Source organism: Homalodisca vitripennis, chromosome X (genome assembly GCF_021130785.1).
Source record: "Homalodisca vitripennis isolate AUS2020 chromosome X, UT_GWSS_2.1, whole genome shotgun sequence".
NCBI classification, from domain to species: domain Eukaryota; kingdom Metazoa; phylum Arthropoda; class Insecta; order Hemiptera; family Cicadellidae; genus Homalodisca; species Homalodisca vitripennis.
The window spans coordinates 81,888,671-81,915,672 of record NC_060215.1 but is presented as its reverse complement, the minus strand read 5'-3'; the positions used below and the strand labels follow the sequence as shown (position 1 = coordinate 81,915,672).

The window sequence follows — 27,002 nt, the reverse complement described above, 5'->3', positions numbered from 1 at the left end:
TTGCTGTGCCCAGTGGTGGGTTCAACTGGAATTTATAAACCAGCCAGACTGATTATGTGTTAGAAAAATATTAAACTCGTATAGGGAAGTGAAGACAATCAAGAAAAATTGCCTATGAAATAAACAATCTCGAGACAAAATACTTGCCAGTTCAATCGTAACCCTTGCTTTAAATGTTCATATGAATAAAAATGCAAAGCGATAAACAGGTCGGCGTGGTGCCCCAGTCTGTACTTTATCCTATTCAACTTTAAATATTTATCTAATTCAGAAAGTCACGAACAGTTTCATCGTAGTGAGGTCAATTATACATTAGTTACGAAATTAGTTATACATAGTAACGAATAGGTTTACACAAAAAATATTATTAGCAACATAGAACTGTCAGATGTTAAAGATCTCTGAAATATGCAAACCCTGTCACTATTTAACACTACTTCGTTTAATGCGTCAAACTAGGCATGAGAGTAATAATTATATTTGTGATGTAGTTACCGAATCTGATATTATAGTGATCGTATCAATCGTCATCACAGAAATTAAACCTTTTAGCAACTTGGGGCTGAAAGTCTTGGACTTCCATAAGTGTTATCAGAAACTTTGCTGAGGTAAAAGAAACTCGTGGGGAGGAATACATCAGGATTGCAGAAAAGTATTTAGCTGGAGAGAGAACCCGAGTAGGATAATTAATTATCACCATCCACAGCCGGCAATAAGGTGTGTGTTCTGTATGTTATGTTTCTACACAAAATTCCTTAGCTAAAGAGGGAAACCAAAGCCGAAACAGGTGAATACCAAATCAGTGATGTCGATAACATAGTCTTAAAGTAAAGTTAGCAGTAGCACACGCCGATACACATTTGCGTGATCAACGAATAATAAAATCAATCTTCAGTTTTAGAGTACCAGCTGTAAGGCATGATACTCCAAATTCCATGGCTACTTTGCTATGCTGATGAAAATTTTAAAAAATAGGACGGGATATACATATAAGAAGTCATATAGTACCCGGTCATAATTTAAATTTGTATTTGTTTTACACGTGTTTCGGCAATTATAACATGTTCATAGTGTCATAACCTAAATTTAAGCTATAAACAAATAAAAATAAAAATACATATGGTGATAAATGTAACGTATTCTTTGTTGGTGCAGTCAACTTTGAGAATTACTTCCTAATTTTGATACTTTTTAAAATATTTGAATTTTTTATTTACTTGGAGGAATCTGTCTCCTGAGAAAGAACCTCCAGATTGTTTCAGATTTAAATATTATGTAATAGTCATTACTGATATAAAGTAGCTTTCAGAAACGACTAAGGAAACTACTTCCATGGCTGAATCTTCTTCGTCAGCATAAGTTGCTTTTGATTAGTAAGCTAAAAGTCTATGACCAGATTTAGAGTAACTAAATATTATTTGAATATAGGCATATGTTTGTTTACTCAAAGAGTATAACTCTGTGAATAAAAGCTTATATAACTAATAGGCAACAGTATTTAAATTTATACACAATAGTGTTGAGTAAGTAGGAACGACATTGAATCTGAACGTTCACAGAAGGTTTAATAGAACTTGCTATGGTAATAATAGAATTAAATCACAATGGTAACTATTCTACTATTTTCCACAGTTGAACGAATCTACGATAGACAGGTGAGCACATATACATGTTTATCCTTACACAGGAAATTATAAGAACCATGATAAGTTATGAGTTGTACTGTTTTATCAGTAAGTTACGTAAGCAACTATGAAGACACTTTCAAGGTATACACAATAAAGCCCACGCAGCCACTTGAGTAGTACCTTATATGTGCATATATTTAATGGAATGTAGGATATTGTAAAAATTTCGAACAACTGTTCTAAATGTACACAGGGATAATAGTTCTCATACGAATTATTTTTGTATATAGCTATTTATAGTTATATAACATTTTTTCTATACCTTATTGTTATACATGTGTAACACTCTGAACTAATAGAAAATAAATAGTTCTGCATCGCTGGATGTAATATAAATTTACAAGTGCAATAAACTGATAGAGCAAGATCTTTAAAGATCAAACATTACAGGCTTTTGTTGAGGAGGAGCCTTCCGTTCCTGTTAGAAGTGGTATGTGAATAATGTGTTTTATATTTAATTAAAAAATCATAGTGTAAGTTAGTTAAGCGTTATTCAATATGCTCACATAAGTAAATACAAGTGAGTTTAAACAAATAAGTTTATATTTTAATGCCATGGCTTATCTTAATGGATCATCGTTAGGCTACGGGCCGGTGGACATTACACAAAACATCAGTTGACAAGCTAGTTGAATAAGTAACTCAATCAATGAACATCAGCTGTATAAACATAAGAGAACAGCTGATAAAAAACAAATTAAAACGACATTTAATCAAATTTATTATCTTTTATTTGTAAATGTATCCTGAATGCTGTACTGTAAATGTAATTCTAAAAGTAATTCAAGTTTTAAATTGAGCCGTTTAATCTTTTTGTGTATTTCCGGATGCTGCGTTTATAGTATTAACAGTTAACATTTTTGTGTATTTCTAAGTATACTACGCTTCTTCATTTAAGTATAGTATAATTGAAACAATGTTCACTGATAAAGGATGACAGATATGTGCTCTGTATAACAAAACCTTAAGAGTGAGTCATCATGACTTTAGTCATTACACAATACAGTAGGTTTAAATTTGTCAAACCAATAGCATAATGAAAATTGAGCAGCTAAATCTTTTGGATAATTCGAATGTACGCATCAAGAGGCAACCTTGCATGGCCTAACAATTGCCATAAGAGAACAGAGCGTTTTGTTATAAGAGCGGAAACTTGCTTAGCAGATTAATTTATAAGTGTATTTAGAGAGAGTTTTACTCTCAATCAATCTGATCTCTAATCTTAAATTGGAATGATATCAATTATCTTCATGGTTAACACAATGGTGTCTGCTATGCCAAGAGTTTTGGATGATAAGCTCCAATCCAATGAAGCACAAACACTGCGTATGGCCTTAATCAAATTTCACTAGATTTACAGTTCTCTACTAGGTAAAAGTAGCAGTCATAGATCTATTCGAAACAACTCGTCTGGTATCTCTTCTTCTTCAAACAGACTATCACAAGATCTTTTCTTTACTCTTCGATATACTCTTCAGAGATCGTGTCCAATAATTTAATCCTGGTCACCACTGGAAATAATAACTTTCATCTGAACTTTCAGTTGTGTTATGGAATATGTCACATTTATTCGAATTTTGAGCCAATCAGTCTATTGACATTTATAGTTGGATAATACTTCGTGGCTATGTTCACTGCTGAAGTCATGTTGTTACGAGATGCGGCATAGGTGATAGCCTTGATAAATTTTACCCTAGGGACCAACTACAAGGTCCTACATGCTGTCACCAACTTGCATATCAGATGGTAGAAGAATATACCTTAATATTACTCTGATTATAATATCAAAACCGTCTAAGAAATTTTCTTGAATAAACTAATTAATTCATTTCAGAGAATTTCCAGAAGATGTTTTGGATAATTGAAGTGGCAACTTTGACCTTTTTTGAACGAATTCTGGAGCTGTCTTACTCTGCAACAATTGTACTGCGATAAACATTTCCTCCGTGTGTGAGAGTTGCAAGAAGTGTTCATCTGTGATCACGGTGGACAAGTTGCTTGTGCACCGGAAATATCTTTGGATTCGAATGTAGTGCAAAATTGATTCTCTGTATTCCAGGTGTTGACAACTAGAAGTTAATGCATTCACTTTGAAGATGAGTTTATTTTAGAATATACACAAAGCGTACTACCCTCGTACATTAGTTCATAGCACATTCCACCTATGTGGCTTTGTAGTTTACCAAATACGACACGACACTATCAGTAGCATGAACAGTCTAGCCTTCAGACGAACTGACCATAAGACGGTATTCAGTTATAGATTGAATGGAGATTAAAAGAACATGAGATTAATGTGATATCCATGCTCCTGATTCAACTGAATTCATAAATCGTTTAAACTTTTTCTTAATGGAAGGATATTGGAGAAAACAGGATTTTTCAGGACATTTTTATCATTCAGTGATACAAAAAGTCAGTGACACCGCGTGCTTTGAATTCATTCTCTCAATTGTGGCCGAGTTCAAGAATCAGGAATCAAAGCCTTTATTGCTGGATTCAATGTAGCTGTAAAACTTAAAATGTCACGTTGCTAGGCGTTACAGTTGGTGGACGGTCATTCAGCGACGGTTCGCTTCGGTCGAATATCATTTTGACATCTCTACTCTATCGACACAAATTTTTGAACAGAACATTTATACCTCAGTACTGTGCTATAACTAGCTTTCATTTCGTCTACTTCTATATTCTCCTCAAAGTTGCTTTTAAACCTTCCAATTCCCTAGTAATATCTAAAACCTACCAAAGTGGCATGGCTGAGATAGAGAAACTCTCCGCCATGATGGCTGTATCATGTGATGAGATAATATCAATCATCACTTACTATCATCAATCACTACACTTTTCCATGCTAAATATCCTGTTGCTGTGGAAGCGATGCAAACTTTTATTATAAATTTATAAATTAAACTTAAGGGCAGTAGTTATTTTCAAATTCTTATTCTGCACAACAAAACATCACTTGTGGCTGATTTAGATACAGACCCATTCAGACGTGATCCTTCCAAGTCACCTACGAGCGTTAACTGCTAAATAATTATCGTAACTAAGCGAGGTCCCTATTATAGGCTTGATCGTATATTTAAGTAACGTTCAACCAAATAAACGTCTTTTGTTGGTTTTGAGATTTAAAAGTAATTTTCAACTATTTGCCACCTAAAGCAATAAGTACAACCACAGAGATCTTATCATCAGTTTTATATATATAACTTACATTTAGTTATATAGCTCAAAATTCAATATAAAAATGTATTGAGATGGTTGGAAATAGTAATCTCAATAAATCAAAGCTTAATTTATCAATTAAACATCAAATTTTGTCAGATTAAAATCAAAGGTTAAATTAAACTTAACTGAACATGTTGTCCTAGGCCGATATTGTAGTGGCAGATAACAATAATTTAGTTTAACTTCTCAATAACTACACAGCATACAGCATTACTTATTACTTAATGTATGCCATCGTATGTCAAATTTAACTAAATAGTCAGATTTAACGTAATCATTTGTTGCACAATTCTTAAAAACGACTTCTATCATTTGCAGAACCATTGAAATGCATAGTTGATATCAAGTAATGCACTTCCATAAGCACTATATTATAGTAGTCAGCAAACATTCAAGGAATGCAAATACATTTATAGCTGCTATAAAATGATAACACTATGTGTTCGTAAATATTTGAAGCAGTACCGAGTGGCAGTTGTGGGAATACACGTAAGTAAATATTACACTAGTGATTAAATGGATGTTTCAGGAAAGCATGGACAGTTGCTCACATTTAAAGAACCTGAAATGATTCCATATCTACACTAGCACATTATTAGATCTTAGTTGTAAATTTCACAAGGAATAAATAAGTAAAAAGAAGGACTGAAATAATGTTACGTCGTTGGTTTAGCCATAAATTATGCCTCGACAATATTATAAACTTTGATGTAAAATTGTACGGGTATAGGTAAAATTTTTTCCTGCCAGAATTTAACACTTAATTTCATTTCCGCAATCCTGTGATGTGAGAAGCATGTAGTCTAGTGATCTTCATATTAATCTAACTATGACCTTCAGAAAGACTCTTCTCCGTAAAACAGTACCATCCAGGAAGCATGCAACAAACATAAAAATGTACACATTTTTACATACACATAAGCATACAACAAGGTTTAAATTTCTTACCAGATTTTTAATATACTGATGTTTCAAGATTTATAGATCTAGATACATGTTAAAACCAGTTTAGTATAATGGTTATACGTTTCATAGAAATACCATTCGAATTTAACTAGGGGTAGTTTTTATTATTTAAGAAACAATAAGTAGGAATGGAAAAATTAAAATTTAGATAAGGATAGACCCAAACTTTTCAATCGTTACTAACTGTCTGTACGCTCAAGTATCAAAAATATAGGCTTGGGAAATTTGTTTCTGAATCCGAGCATAAAATTAGAATGTTCAGGAAGTTTCGAATAAGATATGATTGTTTAACAACAACAAATGGCAAACCTACCAAATTTACTTTTTACTTACTTCCCTAATACATAATACAGGAAAACATATTGTAATGCTTTAAAATAAAACTTATGTGAAGTATATTTGAAAGTCCATGTTGTTGCAGTCTCCACCATGAGATCAATAATACCTCTTCTCTCCGCCTGTCTGGTAGCATCGGTAGCTGCCAAAAAAAGTAGCGGTAACTGTCCCGACCTCGACGGCATAGACATAAGCATCAGAGATGTATGTAGACCTTATTAAATCAATAATTGCAATTAGAATATACATAAACTCTATCAAAGTATTATAAAATATGTACATTGCATTTATGATTATAGAGTCGTTGGATTGTGCTCGTAATCTAATGATTAACAGTGTTTATATGAACTTTGGTTACGTTTTACTTGCTTAACGACTTTTTATATACGTTGCAACTTGTACAGTTACAGTAAGATTAAAATATTGTAATAAAATCAAGTTGGAAGGTTCGATATAATAATGTATCACCTAGAATCAATGTAGGAAGTGTTTTGTAAATAATAGTCAACAAGGACAACAGAACTTTGGCATTTTATTAGAGAATAAATTGCCAATTGTTTACTTTTCCAATAGGCAATATCATATACTCTACATGTATGTAATCTTACCAAATGTCAGCGTATTTTATTAATTTGCGTGTATACCCTTTTGAAAATCTTAGGAAATATTAAAACATGTTTGTATTCGAAAATTAATTATTTTGGTGAATCGTTCAAAATTCAATGTCTAATAAATCAAACCCTTTTAGAAAAGTTTTTTTTTGTTTAGGAAAGGGAAAATGTTAGTCACATCTTAATCTATATACTTAAATGTCGAGGAAATATCTTATCCCCAATAAACCTATATGTAGCTTTAAATTATTAACATACATACATACTATATTTTAGCTTATATTTAAAAATTAAAGTTGAACAAAATAGTCCTGTAAAGGAATAATATAATGAGCCACGGTTGAGAGTATACAGTTTCTTAGCGTTATACATTACCGTGATATTGATCATTGGTTTAAAACCTGTATAATAACACTAAAGGGCTACGAGTCAGTCAATGAAGACCTTCCAGAGACAAATGGCCAATATATGATTAATGTTTTTTCTAACAATATAACCAACTGTAACAGAACAATAAAAGTGTAAAAGAGTAATAGGGAAATAAAAGTGTAAGTTTCGTTAATGGACAGATCTGTACAATGACGGAGCACTTAATGTGAAATTGTCATAAACCCTTGTAATCACAAAGAAATTACAGTTAATCAGGTACAGTTTCGTGCAATATTTCCTTACCGTGGCCTCCAATAAACTGATCAGTGTATTCCAGGAAATTCCTTCCGTTTTATTAATTCAAGAAAAATTGGATCTTCAATATTTGTACTGAACTTATCTAATTCATTTTCATCGATTAAATATTGATTAAAGATGACACACACACACACACACACACACACACACACACACACACACACACACACACACACACACACACACACACACACACACACACACACACACACACACACACACACACACACACACACACATATATATGTAAATATAATATATATTTAATATAATAATAGATGTATTTAAATTCGTTATAACTAAGACTAAATATTTGACTCCTGTGAACTTTTCTAATTAATCCCATGTAACGATATATAAATTTTATTTTACCTACGTTCCATGTTTCTTGATTGCAATAGACACTAAAATTATACTTAAAAAAAGAGTTAGTTCTGTTTTCTATTATATATTTTAAAAGTAGAATCGTGGAAGTTGATAAACTAATAGTGCATGAATAATTCTTTAGCTCATTAGTTAGTATATTGTTATGTACACATTTTACTCTCGAATAATAATTTTTATTTTATTTTTTATAACTAAATTATATTAAATTACTTGTATTTGTAATGCTACTTAATGTTGAGCTTACATAATTACTGTTAATGTTTATTACATAAGACGTGTGTTTTATATTTATTTTATGTTTTTCATTCGTTCTCAGTCATACTGTGACCAGCCTCTCTTTGTGACATTTGCGCCAAAAACTGAAGAATACACTTTAGTAGACAACATTTGTATCACGTTTCTTCCCGCTTCCAGATAACCCTGACACTTTCCAAGTCTACTATTCTCGTGTTTTGTAAGTAACTTACGTTTTAAATCCATTCAATTGTACTACATCAATGAACGAAGGAAATTGTATTAAGATTGGTGTTATTCACTATGAAAATACTAGGTTGCTGCAAAGATATATATATATATATATATATATATATATATATATATATATATATATATATCATGGGCCTTTCTTACAGTCAGACTGATAACATGTATTAATCTAACTTGGCACCATGTAACTTGGCGGTATATATCCTAGAGATACAAGAAAAGGAATAAATAGGAAATGGAATAATTTTATAAATAATCATAGTACATAATAGCCATAGCATATAGGATTAATGGCAATCCTATTCAGATTAGTTAATCTTTTATTTTTATCTACTTTTAAGTTTCACGTTTTAACGTCATTAAACCTTTATCATTGATTAGTAATTGTAATGGTTATTATATATTTTCAATAATTGTGAAAAGGTTGTTGTAATCGTTTTAATAAATAGAATCAACTATTGTCATTTCGTGTTAAGAAAGTTTATTAAAAAAAACTTAAGTAATTTAGTCTTAAAAATACTCTTCGGTAATATCATTAACATCTGGATAAAATAAGATAGTAATGTATGTATTCTCCGCTAAGATTTGAGAAGAATGTTCTTTTCATGTTTTTAATTAATACTAAAATCACATAATAGAAATACAGGAACTAACATACAAGAAAGCTACAGGAAACACGTTCTCACGGCAGACGCATTTCAAACCTTATTTTTATTACCTAGAAAAAAGTAAAAATTGTTCAACATAACTTTTACGTCTTAATATTTCTGAAATGATTTGGAAATGAATTCATACCTGAAACATGACACCTAAGAAAACGTTCGCAACGCTGATATTTTTATTTTAGGGTTCAACTGTCAAAGTATTTTGTTTTAAAGTTACAAGAAACTTAACATCGTATGAATGATAATGTTTTAATGAAAGATTACTTGTGAAGTCAGTCCCAGGTTATAACAGGAGTTATAATTTCAATATACCATATTTTTATGAAACGTAAACTGTGGTTACAAATTCATAAATGTTATTTTCTACTTTTCAAATGAATGTTTAGTTTATTTTATTAAACTTTATATTTGAACACATTATTTTATCTCGGTCAAAACATATGAAACATAACACTATAACAGACACATGGAGGTTAACAGTTAGTTTTTTTGCGAAGCTTTTTGATTTAAACGTATGATTATTTTAAATTGTATTCTTTTAGATCATCTTTTAGGCTGATATAATATATATTTTGATGTATATTGCTGTGTATTGTAATTGTGTTGCTGGGCAATGAAACAAAAGTTACAACATTGGTACTTCAGAGCTAAATCGGACTCTTGATTCTTTCATAGATTACGTAGTTTCGGTGAAAAAATGTGGGTTTAGGCATTACAGAGAATTGTAGATTTATTGGAAAGCCACGCACACAAAGCAATATACCTCTTGTTACCAACTTATAGTTTACAATTTCGGAGTCTTTATTGTTTTGTTATTCAAACAACTTTTCATCGTATTTTATTAGCATTATATTTTAAGTTAATAATTTTAGCATAAATATGACAAAGCTAGTTATGCAACAGAACTGTCTATAATTCAGTATTTATCTATAAAGAATTCTAAAATAATCATTTTTATGTATTTAAACTAATTCTTTGTATACGCCCTAGGTATCGAATGAACCTGTTATGTATCCATAACCCTGTTTTTGATATTGTTACTAAATCTAATAAATTATATGTAATGAATATTTTTCATATTTTTCAGTTGTGATGGATCGAACGACATATCTTCACTTATTTCCACTCAAATTGAACTTGGGGTCAGTAGAATAGCAAGTGAGTCTTTTAGCAACTTCATTATAACTTTAGTGTTTAACACTTCTTTGACAACCTAAAATTGAAGGAATGAAATAATAACTAGAGGATAAATTAAAATTAGTAACTCTAGTAGGTAAATAAATTTTAACACAATAATATTTAATATTATCAATATTAGTTCAGTTTTTTTTAAATTTATTAATTTAAAAAAAAATTATTAATTTCATTAATTTTTAAATGAAAATGACAGGGTGCTTAGCACTTTGAAGACAGTCCAGCCTTACAGTTTCTTGTTATATTTGGTGATTAATACCTATAACTTTTCTTCGTATTAGAAAACATGTGGGAATGCCTTCCAAAAGGTAGCTCTATTAAAAAAATATATGTAATATTTTCAGTTTTTATAATATCACCTAAGAGTGAACAACATTGAAAGGAATGAAAGAGAAGAGAGATTACGTATCACAAAGAGAAAGAATATCACAAATAAATCACCAAGGAACTATTTTATAGACTTACATAATTGAAACAAGGCACTTTTAACTTCGTTTACCATAATATTCTACACACAAGCTATGTTGAAAACCCTAATTAATACATCTGTATTGGTGTTATTGATTGGCCCTATGAAATGACTGGGCCCAGCTTGAACTACAGTAGTCGCGTTTAGTAGATCGTACTGTGAGCCAAAAATCGCTGTGTACCAACAGTATCAAAATTAGTTCAAAGAAATAATAAATCTAGTCTGAATTCTTAGAAGACTAAATAATATAGATATATAATAATAGAGTCAATTCAATGTAATGCAGCAAAGTTTCATAATACCATGTTTTTTAACAGTTGTGTAGCTTATAACACCTGAACCAACAAACGTGCTCCATCATGCTATATGGCACATTTTATTTCACACACTTTTCATAATTACTCTCGAAAGTGATCTATTATGGGGCGACATTGCATTTACGCGCGAGGCGAAGCCGAGTTTTGAAAATGGTCTCAGTAATGCATGATACTTTTCATCGAAATGGCAAAAAGAACAAGATATCTTTGGAAAGGTCACCATTTTATAACTAATTTAGGTTGTTTGAAATAGGGGAATCCAAAAAAATAATAGAATACTGATGTGTTTGTGCCTTCGATGTTTTAAAAACCTGCCAGAGAAATTATTAGTAATCCTGTTGGCCAAAACGGAAATATTGTATATACAGGAAAAGAGATATATATATATATTTATATATATATATATATATATATATTTACATATATATATATATATATATATATATATATATACATTTATATGCAAAGAAGTGTTTACATAGGGAAATTGGAAATCAGTTGAGTTAGCTACGAGGGAAACAATGACTTTTGCAAAGTTGTATTGGAAAGTAGCTCATTACCACGTAAAATGCCGAAAAATACTTATACTAAATACTAGCAGGTCAAAAAATCCATCGCCTCCTTATTTAAGAGAAACAGACTTGGAGATCACTATTGCTGCTGGATTAATCCAATATGTTATATTCCATTTTTATAAGGGGGTTTCCACAATATTTTGTCTACGATTTCAAATTGATTTGCAACAATGGAAGTGCAAGAAATCGCCTGGATCGTCTGTAGGTTCCATGTCATAAAACAGCACTGTTATTGCATGCAGAGCTTGGACTTCCTTTCCAGATAACATTTAAGAACTGGAAAGCAGGGCACAGTTTAATTCAGCTTTGATAAAACTCTGGATCGGATGAACGCGAATGCTGAGACCGATAGCGTGGACGTGGGTGCCTACTACGAGTATTTGTTTAGGATTTTGTTGAGGTTAAGTGCAAGAAAGGCCCATATGGCCCTAATCTCCTTTGTACTCATGTACTTATTTATTTATTTTACATTTCAACGGACATCTCCATTTTTACAGTTTTGAACAATAATTAAGCAATGAAAGTAAACAACCACAGTGACAAATAGAGCAATAACGATTAATAAACTATTTAAGTGACGAAACGGATATAAACTATGAATGACAATAACGTAATTAATTATTAGTGTACCGTGTTTTGAACTATGGAAAACAACGAACAATAACAATGTACTAATAATGAAATTATGACTATGACCTCTCACACTTTAAAATCTTACTTAAACGTCAACCAAACTAAAAATATACACCTCAGAAACATTTGTTTAGTACTTTTGTTGTATTCACAAATATATTCAAATGAAAAGGAAAAATTATTTGTGTTATGTAGATTGTTATATCCAAAAATATTGAAAAAACTGTTATTATTTTTTAGTAGTGTTGAGTTAAAGTAGGGAAAGGTTAAATTTTATATAGAAAACTATTTTTTCCACATTGTAATATAGGTGTACATTTTAATGTAGTAGACGTTTAGCGTGTGAGGGAGGTCACTGGACCTGGCTCAATCAGGGATTATCTTTATAAAAACAAACTGTAGATATCCTCTGTAACAGGAAACGTACTAAACTATAACACATGTGTGTGCTGTATGACATATATTAATCAAACTTAATGAGTAACAGAAAGAGACCCTCCCCTATTAGTAGTCAGTGGAAGTTGTGCTAGACTTGTAAACAGATAACATTAAAAAATATTTTATTAAAAAAAGTTAAAAAGCAACCAAACAATGCAATATTCAAATCCCAGTTTATACAATTAGGAATAAAATACATTCAAAAATACGCAAAATAATCAGAATTATTACCAATCTCTTTTTTAAAGACTTAAAGGTACCTAACTCAAAAGAAATGTGGGAAATATTTATGAAGTAACAAACCAAAAACCTACTAGGAGTCCTATGATCTCATTAGAAATTGGTAATAAAACGGAAACTGATCCTTAAATATTTTCCAATAAAGTTAATATTTTTTTTCTTTCGGTGACAGAACATTGAAATATGAATACAAAATGAAATAAAGCAAGTTATTTACCTACATTAAATTACAAAGAATACTTTATTGAAAGGACAATGCCACAATCAATGTTTGTTGCACCATTAATGGAAAGTGAAATTTGGAAATTGGTGCGCAAAAATTGGGACATCTCCTGGGATTGATGGTATAAACTCTCTTATTATTAAAACGCGTTATAAAACCATTATTCATATCCTAGTGTACATTATTAACTTGAGTTGAGAAACGGGAATTTTCCCTGAAAAGCTAAAAGCAAGGTGTGGTAATTTCTATACGTAAAAATAAGTCAGTGTTTTCGTGTAACAAAAGGCTGATCTCTTTACTGTCTTTCTTCTCAAAAATTTATAAAAAGCAATGAAAAATCACGTCTTTTGCTGATCATACTATTGTTTGTTATGTAGGCCACCAATGGAATGACACACAATTTCAAACGAATTCAGAAATTACTGCAATGGTGGTTTCAAAAAACCATATGTTCCTTAGTTTTGTTAAAACGAAGTTTATAAATTTTTGTTTAAGAGGACATGCTAAATTTAAAATCAATTATTTATAGGTGTATTGATTGCATAGGCAGTGGAGACGGAAGTAAAAGCTGTGAAGAGTATTAAATATTTAGAGGTTATATTGGATGGAGAATTAAAGTTTAGAATTCTTATAAACAATTTAAAACAAAAATTAAATAACATTTAAGGCTATTTCATTTTTTGAGAAAGGATTGCAGTAACGATGTGCTTCGAATGCTATTTTTAATTGGTGCATAGCAGAATGGATGAAATGGATTATGTTGCTGTATGTTTGGGAAGAACATACTCCTCAAATATTAAACCCAATGCAATAGTAAAAAAGCACTTTGTTAGACTTATTCTAAAAAGGAAAAATACAAATAACTCATTCCCACTTTTTTGTTCATTGGGGATTTTACTATTGCAATATATATCTTTGTGAATAAAGTTAAAAAAATATATTTTGTGTGGAGCGGATGTAGTTTAAAGGGAAAAGTCTATAAGTCTAAATTACGGAATGTAGAAAACTTTACTGTGCCGAAGCCAGCCATCACATTTTTCACAAAGACGTATAAGGCAATTTAAGGCCAAGGATATTTAACAAATTGTCATTTGATATTAAAAATTAAAAACAAAACAGTTCATTATGTTAATAAAAATTAAGACTATGTATTAGAACTTTAATAACTTTTTGTACAATCTTTGTTATACAGTAGTTGTTTCCAATGAGTAAAATTGTTGTATCCAAAGGTGCTCATTACACTTATGTTTTTTTTATTATATTGATTAATCTTATGTACCCAACAAATATTTTTTATTTTGTTTTATTTTATTTAGTACTTAGATTTAGTAATTAGTTTTTATTTCTTTAGTGGAAGTGCTAATATTGTAATTGGGTGCATATATGTGTTCGTGAGTGTGCTTAAAGCTATATAAATGTTTAGTATAGTATGTTTTAAAATTATTTATTGTATGGATTTTTAAAAAAATTTAAGAATAATATTTTCGGAATAAAAGAATTACTTCACAAAAAGAGAGATGCCAAGAAAATGTTTCGTGTTGTCTAAGGTGTATAAATAAAGAGCACTGTTGTTAATTATAATTACAATGGCATAAATTAAACTACTTGAACACACTCTCTAGAAAAAGGATCATGTTAAATACATTTATTTAGCATATTTTCAATAACAAGTCACATACTTATTATCCCAACAATCAAATGAAACACTTTCAAATTCATTAACAAATATTCTAAGGAAAAAATAGCACTGCTCAAAGCCAATAAATTGCTTGAAACTGGAAAATTATACTTATCTTTTCATATAATGTTTACAAAGAGTAAAAATTACAAGTTCACAAGTAAAACTTAATATATTCTCTGAATAATCTAGATTGGCAAAAAAAACTTTAGTGAAAATAGAAACCTATATTACAAAAACGTAATATATGGCTAAAACTAGAGGCTTGCAGTCTTAACAAAATATATTTTACTGTATTAAATACTTCGGGGGCAATAATTCGAAGCTACTACTTAAATAACATCTGTCTCATTGTGTGCTCCTAAATAAAGATTATGCCAAAAATAAACATGTTCGAACTTTTCTTTTTTTAACACACAAGCTAGTTGTCAACTATATCGCATCTATCTAATTGTAGTAAAATTTAGGAACAAAACGTATATAAATTACAAACAACAATCTTATGCTACTTTTATAGAGATAACCAAGATATTTGGAGGAATACAAAAACATTAATCCAATTAAACAAGATAGGGTAAAAAACTGATACCTGCATATTTTTCAAAGGGTTTGATACTTAAAAGTTGATATATGAATACAATCACTTATTGAAAATAATTTTAGCCCATCATGATGATCATTTTCAGGTTATTGGAAAATATTATCACAGAAATACACCAACATCCACAACAACAGCAACACAATGAGTAAACAAACAGAAGCAAAACCAAACACCACTACATGGAAAATTATCTATAGGTGAATGGCTAACTGACAATACTATTTATCAACTGAGTGCATTCACAATCTCCCTACATCACAATTGATTGTCATTTTGGTTGTCCTAGCGGGATTGTGACATGTCTTGGGTGGAATAATACATTTTACGGTAAGTTTAACTTATAATGATAACAATTTATAGTTAGTATACATATTGAATTAAAGACCAATGAAATATTAAGCCACTGGACTAGATTCCAAAATTTCGTATCTTGCATCTATGAAATGCAAATAAGTTTAGAATATCTTAACCACTTAACTTGACAGAGAATATATATTTGAGGTTGCCCTGTTTTGTCGATCAAAGTGCGTTCTTATACAGGGTATTGACATTCACTCCTATGAAACTAGGGGCAGGGAGGGTTACCGTTCTCAATAGTGTAGGGCTACTTCTAGGGCTGCTGACTGAACTTTTCCTCAAGGAAATGAAAAGTCCATGTTTTGATTTTTATGACTTATTTGATATTTGAAAGGTCCTGTATTGATACTCTTACGCTTTTATAAATCATTCCGGTACAAAGCTATCAAGCAATCCTGAGAATTCTAGAGGACCCTGTCTAACAACTGTTGTGCTTAACGGGAAAACATCATACTAAAATATTTTCTATTATCATTTACTAATTATCCAGCACGGTAGAATAGAAGAATGGAATCATATGGAGTAAATTTATTTGTGAAGTGACCTAATTGAAGTTAAACGCAAAATAATTTATCTAAACATTTTAACCCTTCTGAGGTTTTAGGTTAATAGATTGTGACATCCTTGTAATAATATACAGAAAGCGATAAGAAGGCATTTGCCTGTTACTTCCATAGTCAGAACAAACCTGTATAGCCATTTCCACTGATTCCTCAAAGGATACTTTTGCTACTTTCTTAAGGACAAAACTAATACCACGTACCTAAAAGACTTTTACGTTGTTGGCACTGAATTTTTTTGAATTAAACAAAGTTATTTCTTATACATTGCTTTATTTAACATATGCAACATGTAAATAGCTAAAACTATGAATAAAGTGACAGTTTTTCTGACTTAAAAATTAAAAAAATAACGCTACGTTTCTTCATCTCTTCTTGAGGTGAATAACTAACAGAAAACATTACTGCAATCAAGTTTAAATTAAATAAGTTGAATCAAAGTGCTGTGACACGCATAAGTCAGAAATCAGAACAACGTGTTTTGTGTTCAACTCCATGCACAGTACACTGTATCTAAAATATTAAATAAATGAAACTAACACAAAATATTATAAAATAAACTAAAAAACGCAAGTAGTCACAAGAACCAAACCTGACCAGTCGCTGACCGTAAAGGCAATCTGCAAAAATGAAGCAAACTAGGTAACGGAACTGTACCGTTTTTACTATCGTTTTATCCTAGATAACCTTTTTAAAACCATTTTGTGACAGCACATTGATTTATTTGCACTCTATATTCTGTTAAATCCTTTAGGTTACCTTTGAAGTTAATTTTTCAGTGCAGCCAACGAAACCTACCTGATTTCAACTGACAGGCGACTGAGTGGTTGGTAAAATAATTTATTGAATGAAGCACTGGTTAATTTTCTTTTAAAGAAATGATGTTTCAGCAGTTCAATCGTGACATAAAATTTACTATGAATTAGTAATTTAAAGTTTGATGATAGTTATTTATTAGTTATCCACCTGAGGAAGAGGTCAAATTGCAGATCCTGAAATGTGATACTTAATTTTTGTATTACTGAACGATGTGAAATGACCGGAAAAACCTGTTACATTCCAATTCCTAGTACAGCATCGTTAAATACAAAATTTAAACAAATGACAAAGTTATAAAAATGTATGTTAAGTAAGATGTAACTTATATATGGACTGTTGAAAAAACTATACCTGTAACTGTTGAAGCTTTAATTATCCTTGATTAAATATAGATATAATCAGCATGGGAAAACCCGGATAGATGTAGCTTCTTATATATATATATATATATATATATATATATATATATATATATATATATAATCAAGGATAATTAAAGCTTCAACAGTTACATACGTTGTATAATATATAACTATTTTATTTTGCCATTGCGTCTCTAGACTTCAATGTAACAAAATAATTACTGTTTCAGACCCGTATTGCACTTTGACGGAAACCATTTTCGGCTATGCAGGCTGTGACACGTACCTTACTTACCGCTGCGTCAATTATGGAGGTATGTACCATGGAAGTGTATAGAAGAATAAGTTTAACCATTGATTGTGATTTCAATGATTATAAGCTCTTTCGACCTACTAATTAAGCAGTCTTTAACTATGAATTAATCTGACAATCCAATCAGAACAGTATGAAGTTTCATCTCAAATGAATTAAAACTCCCTTTTAATAAATTTGTAAGTTGTTATAAATTGTTCGTATTTAAGGAATTTTCAATTTTGTTCTAAAATACTATAATCAGTTAATTCGAAAGTGCGTATATACATTAAACATATTATGTTCATATGTACACATTTTGTTCAAAGGGATATTGAAATGTATTTGATAGATATCCGATAAAAACCACAACACTAAACTTGTTAAATTTTCATGGTAGAAGTTATGACAGATATATTTTCCATTTATTAAGAAAGTAAGATGATAAATGTTATTAATTGCATGCTGTATTTGTATTTACTAATTGTTAGTTACTTTAAATTACAGAATATAAAGGGATGCTATTGAATAAACAATTAATAATGCACTTAATTATTTTAGGTTTAAAACACACGTTAAAAAAACTTTTGTAACTACCGTAGTAAATTTAATTTCAAAAAGGCATGTTAATGAAGTTCATAATTATGTTGGAAAATCTTTTAAGTTAAAATATACCGTAACTAAATACACTAGCTGATCATTTGTGTCAGAATTATACGTATGCTTATGGGTACCTCTTTATTGTAATACATTTTCAAGAAACTTACACATTGTTTTGGCGTTATAGCCTGCGCGGACGAACAGTCGAAGACGAATGTGTTTGGGGTTTCTCCGGTATGCCGCTCTATCGGACTCTCCTGTCTTCATAAAGTCGAGGAGATTGTCAGCGAAAACGGTCTGCCAGAACAGGACTTCTACGTGTTCCCTATGAAACTTCCCAACCGCTGTGTCACCCAACAACTCTGCCTTCAGCCCCCTAACCCTTTCTTCAATTCTGTACATTCGGGAGTCGCCTTAGTATAGTTACTGATACGGCCTTCACTTTTTAAATTTATTCTGAATACGTAATAAAATTATTAAAATAAGTATATCTTATAAATTCGAATCTGTAAAGTATACTTTGTATGAATACTTCGCTTTATTTCATAACACACACACACACACACACACACACACACACACACACACACACACACACACACACACACACACACACACACACACACACACACACACACATACACATATATATATATATATATATATATATATATATATATATATATATATATATATATATATATATATATATATATATATATATATATATATATATATATATATATATATATATATATATATATAAGTTGTAACTAATGTATCATATTCTTCTTTTGTGATGTTTGTATATCTCATATTTACAGGCAAATATAAATGTCTTATAAAAGCAAATAAAAACGGTCCTATAGACACATATTATAAAATGCTTCACTATAGCTCTGTATGTCTGTTTGTGTCTTTTACGTAAAACCTAACGTCATAACACAAAAGTTCCTTAAGTAACAAGATTGTGTAATTTTGCATGACTGTTTTTACATTTCAGACGTAACGCTTGGCAAAAGTTTAACGAAACACATTTACTAGTTACAAAATGGGGGCCTTTCAAAATTTCTATGTTAAACTTTTATAAAATCCATACGATAAAACTGTAATACACATAAAACAGCCTGATAGATTATGAAACGTTTGACACCTCAATTATTTGTTACAACCGGTTTCCAAATAACGGAGATATTGCACTTTTTTTATTATCATTATAATTTTACAATTGAATTGGTCATTTTAGTAACAGCATAAGTAAAAAAATCGAACTTTCGGAAAACGACAAAAAACTGTTTTAGTTATTTGCTGTCAGTATGAAGTGTTTACAATTATATTATTTATCTTTGTGTTAATTTAAACACAACTTAGTAAAAAAGTTTTTTTTAATAAATGAAAAATATTTTAAATCATTGACCTATGCTGTTTTTGATCGAATTGAGGTAAAAAAATAATAACCAACTATTTTGTTGAATTAATAAAGTCTTATTATAAACATTAAAGCCTATCAATACCTAAACATTATAAAACGTTTTAAAAGAACTGTAAATAGATTACACATCAATTTGTTCATCATTTCCATCGTAAGTCTCCCAGGCGAAGATTGCTTCATAAAAAGATTGAACTTCCTCATTTTCAGGTAGGTAAGGTCTGAATTTTAAGATATCATTAATTTTCTTTTTGTTTATGGGGATATATCCCTTAGAGTAAATGTTTTCTGAAGGCAATAACAGGTTTCTGTTACTGTTTCTTATGAGGAGAGTATGACATTGAATGACGTCAATGTACTCTCTTGCAAGAACTACTCCTGGTTTTGAATCTGAGTGTGTGAAGTCCATAAAATTTGAAATGCCAAATGGAATTTTGTTGTCTCTTGGAATATCTTTCCCGCGGGTTTCTTGAGATATTACATTTTTCTTAAAAAAAATTAGGCCACCAGCCTTTTACATCAAGAATATCATCAGAATCTGGTATCATTACTAAAAATGAATTTTTCGCTGATGATTGTAAACTCAAAGCAGCAAGTTCTTTCAATGTGAATATTCTGTCACACTTTCTAAGTTTTCTTTTGACCACTGCAAAATCACGGTCACAGGGTAAAAATGAGTGACCCCTTATGGGGAAATATTGATCAACACTTGTAAATCGATTCAAAGACTAAGGCATTAGCCAGTCGGATCAATGAATGGTTTTCATTCTGCCCCCCGCATCCGTCTGAGAATATATGAAGATTTTCAACACCTGCCATATGTTCTTCTAGGTAATTAAGTATAAAGGTACTGACTTCGTTTGGGCTTTTCCCGGCAACACCTTCATGGTACATATAAAACACAGCAGTGTTGTCTTTCAAGTTATGTATGAAGAACAAACTCACAGTTAACTGCCGTAAATAGAAACTTTCTTGTATCGGGATAGTAGGCAGTTGTATTTTCTGCATAAAATCAATGCATATACCACCAATTTGCCTTCACTATTTTTCACTGCAGTTGTAACTTGCTTGATTTTTTTGGAAAATTTTTTAGCTCGCCTAATATGGACAACTTTTTCTGCAACAAAAACATGTTTTGCAGTTTCATTAATGAACTTACTTTTTATTTTAACATCAAGTGCTTCACAGGTGCAGCATGTGGTTACCTGAGGGCGTCCAAAGTGTAGATTAAAGTCTTCTTTGAAGATTTTAAGATAGTACCTATAGCCTACATCAATATCTGGGTGTGCCTGCCTGAATGACTTGAACATTTCAAGAACATTGAGCTGTTCATTAAGATAATGATATTCTTTAGAGCTGTAGTGAGCGATCTTGACTGGGAAAGGTGCAATATGTGATGTAATAGCAGAAACCACAGTTTTTGGTTTGGCATTTGCAGAAACATTTTTTCCACGTTTATCAATGGGAGATTTCCCCAATAACAGTAAGCTGTTTATTCTGCGTATGCGGGCAGGAGTGATAGCATGAATGTTACAGAAAGCCTTCTGACATACCTGATGTTTACCATTAGGAGTGAAAAAAAATAAAGAATGTCTTATTTTACCAGGCGAAGTTAGGACCAAGAAGGCCTCTCTAACACTTAACCTGGGGACCAACGGCTAAAAGGTTTGAGCCACTTTTATGAGGAGTGTTCACCTCATAGATGAATGAAGCTTGCCGGTCAGGTTTATTTGATTCTGTATTAGGTTTTCTCCTCCTTTGTTGCTTAACCTCCGATGCTGCCATCAGTGATTGCAGGTAATTATCTTGTTCGTTTTTAGAATTTAAGCTTCTAAAATTGTCGTAAATCTGCTTCCTGGCATCTTCAGGCAATTTAGAGTAGCACTTTCGGCGACATCTGAAACAACACACATCATGTAGGCCTATTTATATAGACAATACGCAATTTGAGTTAGCTTAAATAGTGCTAAACATTGTGTTTGGGTACAGGGTATAAAATATGTGATATTTTTTATGTATGAATGTTACTGATAAAAATATCTACAGAAGTTAAAATAATAGGCTATGACAAATCACTTAAGCTAACCTCTTAAATGATGGAGCTGAGACAGTAGGCCTAGTATTTACATTGTCAACAACATACTTTAGAGTTTACAATACAGGATGAATACTAAACACTTGTCATACTTAAAGTAATTTTAATGCATAATTTACTTACTTACAATCATTGCCAGGTGTAAGTGCATCGATCTGTTTTCCTATGTGAGAAACATAAGCCGAACCAGTCCACTCTTGCTCTTTTTATAACTTCAAACTTGTAGTTTTCTTTGTGTCTCTTGCCCCTTTTCCTTATAGTAATATTACAATTTTGACTTGTTACCGATACTTCTAAATTCATCTTACAAACAATAATTAATAATGACAACAAAGTCAAGCTGACTGTGATTCACATTCACATTCACTACAGCTAGCCTCTGCAACTGAAAATAAATGGCATCAGCTGTTGGCTGAGAACAGCTGACTGCTCAGTTCATCTGATTCTAGCAGAAACAACACAAGTCACTGACTTATGCTGTTTCTGAAATGAGTTAAAATTTCTATTATGATATTAATAGTGATAGAATACCTGACTCTGTGTTGTTTTTGAATGGAAAACATGTATCTACATATGAAGATGTAAAAAACATTGCTAACTCAATTTCACAAAAAAATGACTTATGCTGTTTCTAAAATGACCGATTCAATTTTTTAAATCAATATTAATAACCTCTATAATCAGAAGTTAAAAAAATTCAACAGGTCTTCTTAAAGCAGCTTATTCACCCCTTAAAAATGAATCTATTGTTGAGTAAATCAATACTAATGCAGATAATATGAATTTTTAAATACTTGAATTGCGTTCGAAATAACGTAGTTTTTCACATTTTTACCGGTTGAGAGGATTCGGAAAGTTACTTTTATATTGTTAATTATTTTATTTTTTGAAAATGACATGTAATAATATTTATTAGTATTCTGAAAAAGCTGACATGCATTTAATGTATGAGTTAGTACGCTAGCTGTAGTTCTGAAGCAAGACGGTAGTACCAAGAGAATTTCCCTAATCGTATGAGCCTATTCAAACCATTTCAACCATAAATAACGTCTCTCTGAAACTGGTTCTTTTGCACCCAATCAACACAATAATACCCGTTTAATCACGATCCATTAGAACTGAAGAGTTTAAAAACATGGCATTTGAATAAATTTCTGAAAACCCTTAAAAGAGTAACGTACAAAGCGGCCTACATGTAATGTACGATAACACCAGTGTTTTGAGGGTACTAAAGAGCAACTTTTACATCCTTATCTCGTTCAGCGAGTCCAATCTCTATAGCCACATGGCTATCTTTCTTGTGTAATTAATCTTGAATGGTTTTTAGAGAAAATATGTTGATCCATTTTATTTTTTATTATGAGGTTTATTAACTGTTGATACTGAATTTTCAAGGGCAGATATAGTTAACGACCATAACCAATGACTATTGAAGAATATGTTTAAGATTATTTAAATCAATTCAATGAAAATGACTTTGTCTGTGTGAATGAAACACCTAAATTTGATGGTTTTTTGGAGCCTAGATTTTTGGGATGATGGGCTGCTGATGAATACCTCAGAGCAAGAACTCGGATTTTTTAGTAACCGCAAGGGCCTAGTTAAGCTATATAATACCCTTTACCTGATCCCGTGTTCCAGATTAGCATTATGTATGTAAATGCTCAATATCTTAATGACAAATGGACATTCTGGACATAAATTTGGTTGAATCTCGTGTTTTGGCTCTTTGTGTCTCTAAGCATTGGTGTTATGAAGAGACTCGTGGCATGGTAAACATATTTAACTTTCTCAACTAAGGATGTAATGTAGTAGGTTTACAATAGAGGTCGCTCAGGCATACTAGATGGAAATAGCATATACGTTAAGAATTGATTTCAGTGACATTTGTAGTGAAATTAACATTAAACCTTCAGTGGTTTTAGATTTTAATTTGGTGCTAGTCTCTTTATACAGACTTTCAGGAGATTTCGATGCATTTATAAAGCTTCTTGACAAACTGTTTTTATTCGTAATTAACTTTAGATTCCCTATAGTGATGTGAGGTGACTGGAACATTGAAGTTAGGGACAATAGACATACTTACTGCCTTCGCTCTAAAAGAGTTACTGAGAGCTTACGACTCTAGATGGCTGGTTAATGTACCTACAAGAGGTACATCCATATAGGTTAAGATCTTCGAGGAATGTTTATCCGACGACAATACCGAAGTCTCTTTCGCTTGATGTTACAGCCAAGAAGAGCTCTAATTAAACAATTGAAAGTAGATGACCATCGCAAAAAGCGTTCAGAATCTCAACGGCTCCTTGTATGTGTTTGACTTGCCTAACTTACTATGGATCCTGGACCCAGTGAATCGATGTTTGAAGTCTGAACTAAAGGAACTCCTTGCTGGGTCTCTGCCAACATTAGCTGGTGTCCTTTGTCTTGTGAGGAGGTGCTTTGTGTGGTTAAAATTGAAAGCGTGACATAGCAAGGTACGATGTCTCCAGTGTTCTTTTGATGAAAAATATATTTTCAATATTATTAACGATCATGTAGTGTGTAAATAATTGCCTCTTTTCATTATTTTTCTTTGAGTGTTCAAAAGTACCTCAAGTTGTTCCTATTTACAGGGGCCAACCTAGTTCATATAGGCCTGTATCTTTGCTACCCATTTTTCAGAAATGTTGCAAACTGTGATATATATCCAGAGAAACCTCTGGATTTTTTAGTTAGCTAATTTCCACAGTTTGTTTTTTAATTTAGCAATCTCTGTTCACATTCTCAGTTTGGGGTTCGAGCAAGTAGAAACACCGTGAATGCAGTAGAGGTCTTTTTGAACTCGGTAGTGGGTAGTTTTGAAGCCAAGGCCACCCACCACTTTGGCTACTGTATTCGATCTCACCAAGGCTTTCGACTTTGTTCCTAGAGACACACTGCTCACTAAATTAAATCGTGGTATAATTAGAACTAAATTGGCTGTCTTTAAAATCATACCTGACGGAACGTAAGCAAATGGTTTCTGTTGATGGTTGTCTTTCTTAATTGCGTTGGGTTGTGTGTGGGGTTCCTCAGGGAGCAGACCTAGGCCCTTTACTATTTTTAGTTGTTATGAATGTCCACACAATGTCCAAGCCAATGTAATAATGTTTGTGGATGATACTAATTTTCTGAAGTTCTGAATCGGATATAGATAGGCTAACCAAGTACACGAATACAAGTATATTACACTCTGAAAGGTGGTTTAACTACAACCAATTACTATTAAATGAGAAAAAATTCAACAAATTTGTAATAATGTAAGGAAAATGTATGACACTTCCACTTGTAATGCCAATTTTTGTCAAATTTGTAAAGCGTTTAGGCATATTTTTGGATCGATTTCTTGGGCGGATCATATAAATTATGTCTGAAAGACTAAGTAGAGTAGTATTTTCGATGGGACAGCTTAAGAAAAATGTTCTCAAAACATATCTGAGACATGAGTGTTTCAATTCCATTTACTAACATTTTTATTTAATTAATCATTAAGTGAGCGAGAGAGATCAGTTGTTGACCAATTCTACATTTATAACAACCTACGTCAATTCACCACCGCCTGCGTCGTTCGGCTGGCAGTGGGGTATCCTTGGATCGACCCCATCTAATTCTCCTCTTATTACTCCTGTGAGTATTTTCCACAAATTCAGTTTTTTCTCACTATACCATCTCGCCCTTTTGAGCTCACCATTCTCTTGTATTGCTTTAACTATTTTTTATACCTTGTTACCCTTTATGTGCCTCGATGTGCGTACTAAAATGTATGTTATCACGAGAACGCGGACCTCTGGAGCCCCCCTCCCCGGAACTCTCTCTGGTCTCATATACCTCTGTTCTCGTGCGCATGGTCCAGAGACTCCTCTTGTGGTGGTATTCGGATAAGACAACGAATCGTGCTCGCCTCTCTCATTACTTTAAGGTCGTTGTGAACCCTACATATCTTTTGCTTTAATTTTCCAAATTTAACATGGCGAACACAACATTAGAGCTCTCGACTTATGAACGGTCAATTGTTGTAATAAAAACAAGGTGGAAAACCATTAAAGCAGCGGTTACTGAGCTAGTCAATCAATGTGTCAAATATGGTCGTCCTACATAAACCCAACCCCCACTGCAATGCGTCGCCCTCCAATGTAGCAAAGATGCAACATTTCTCCACGCTCAGTAGTGAACCGCTGGCGTTACTGCAGAATCTCTAAACTTGACAGCTGCGAAATATACCAATGCGTAAGACCTGTTATGTGATTGTTATCATAACCCTCGTTGTTTGACAAGTCCAACCCCTTGCTCTCTGAGACGATTCTTCACAAAATAGTTTAAGAAAGAAACTCGAGGCTTATCTTACACGTGTTGGCTACGAATTTCATGCTTTACCCAATACTCAACGTATAGTAAAATGTTTAAACGAAGAATGCTCTCATTTTGAATGGAACGAAGAATGTCCCTCACCTAAAAAATGGGACTCAAGGAACAAACTTATGGGAGTATGTGTAACTTTATCCCTGAGTACGCTACTCAGCTTCAGGGTACTCGTTGCTTCAGCTCCTCACTAAATAATAGGTATACCTCAGACTCCAACCCGCTTTATGTATATTTCAAAAGCTTCTGGCAGAAAGAAGAACCCCTTTTATGCCGAAAACATTCGACAGAAGAGCAACTTTATGATCTACACTTTGACTCATCCCACTCAAGAGATCCTGACAGTCGTTATGTTGTTCGATTGCCTTGTAAAAGCAACCAGCCTTCCCCTCGGAACATCACGTCTCAGTGCTGACGTAGATTGAAGCTAAGTTCCGTGCTCAGCCTCAATGAATTCTATACTAATTTCACGAATGAATATGAATAGCTAGGGTGTATGAGGAAATGGAAAACTTTGATGAAACCTCACCTCAGAAACCTTACCCCATCATGGGGTCTTCAACGAAAGCAATAGCACCACTAAATTGCATTTGATGCAAATTGTATTTGATACTAGCTCAATATCTAGCAATGGAATCTTTCTTAGTGGCAGGTTTGCAGACCAACATATGTGAGATCTTACTCTG

The 27,002-nt window shown here is 32.0% G+C and overlaps 1 long non-coding RNA gene across 2 annotated transcripts; it reads left to right on the top strand.

Annotated features, from left to right (window-relative positions):
• Positions 1-5,362: 5,362 nt before the first annotated feature.
• Positions 5,363-19,022, top strand: LOC124369262. Of its 2 annotated transcripts, XR_006923060.1 has the most exons (7): positions 5,363-5,405; positions 6,304-6,422; positions 8,220-8,357; positions 10,142-10,212; positions 15,508-15,749; positions 17,751-17,834; positions 18,600-19,022. It is a non-coding gene; the product is annotated as an uncharacterized LOC124369262 (long non-coding RNA). The 2 variants fall into 2 exon arrangements; XR_006923061.1 differs by lacking the exon at positions 15,508-15,749 and having other exon boundaries at positions 18,600-19,021.
• Positions 19,023-27,002: the final 7,980 nt, after the last annotated feature.